The sequence below is a fragment of the Gavialis gangeticus genome, unplaced genomic scaffold (assembly GCF_001723915.1).
Source record: "Gavialis gangeticus isolate Ggan-Ray unplaced genomic scaffold, GavGan_comp1, whole genome shotgun sequence".
NCBI classification, from domain to species: Eukaryota; Metazoa; Chordata; order Crocodylia; family Gavialidae; genus Gavialis; species Gavialis gangeticus.
The window spans coordinates 16642787-16643745 of record NW_017728995.1 but is presented as its reverse complement, the minus strand read 5'-3'; the positions used below and the strand labels follow the sequence as shown (position 1 = coordinate 16643745).

Below are 959 nucleotides of genomic sequence, written 5' to 3'. Positions count from 1 at the left end.
CCCCCCCCCCCCCGGCAGGAGCAGGCTGGGCGTCGCGTTCCCAACTCCCCTCTGCAGCCACGTTGCCGCTTTGCACTGCGGCCAGGCGGCGTTTGAAGACCGATCCCTCCTTGATCCCTCCGTAGATCCATCCCCCCTCCAACTAAAAGAGAGAAAACACAACCCCCCCTCCCCAAAAAGCAACCGAACAACAAGTCGGGTGAGCAGGGGGAGCAGTGGCCGGGCAGCAACACCGCCTGGGCGCCAGGGCTCGCCGCGCACGCCCATGCCCTGAAAAGCCAAGTCACTTGTTTGGTGTTTGTTGGTGAACACTAGAAACGTCAGCCCGGGCTGCTGCTCTGGGGGGGAGAAGGGGGGGGTTGTTGTTAGTGAAAAAAAAAAAAAAAGGAAAAAACGGCAGGGGGCAGACAGACAGCAGCCGCTCGCACACTTGCACTTTCCGAGCACATTGAACCCAGGCGAGGTTTCCCCTGCGCCCGCCCCAGATCTCCCGATTGGTCGCCGGCTGCACGGCTGGACTCGGCCGGTGCATCCGTAATCAGGCTGCCCCTATAGGGCTTCTGCTGCCGCGACCTTTTTGTGACCTCTCTCGCCAGAGGAGGCTGCTGTCACTTTAACCAGTGACTGAAAGAGGAGCCCGCGCCGGGCTCCCGAGCGCCGGGCGGCACGGGGGAGATAGCGCCTTCCTCTCCCGCCCCGCTCCGCTCCCGGGATGGCCGCTCACAGCCTCTTTAAAGGGGCAGTTCACGCAACGCAACCCCCCGGCTGCTGAGCTGGGGGAGGGCGTGGGGGGAGGCTTTCCCCAGAGGGAAAGAAGCACTCCGAGGAGGGTGGGGGCGTGGGTGTGCAAGGGGGGTGTCCCCACCCCCACCAGCAGGGAAGTGATAGAAGTTGTTGGGGGGGCTAAAGTGGGATCCCCCCCGCCCTGAGAACTTTTGCAGAGCCACGGACCCGATCCC

At 63.8% G+C, this 959-nt stretch overlaps 1 protein-coding gene across 5 annotated transcripts in view; it reads left to right on the top strand.

Annotated features, from left to right (window-relative positions):
• The window catches only part of MECOM (MDS1 and EVI1 complex locus), a 586635-nt gene that overhangs the window by 514577 nt on the left and 71099 nt on the right, over positions 1-959 (top strand). The window lies entirely within an intron of this gene.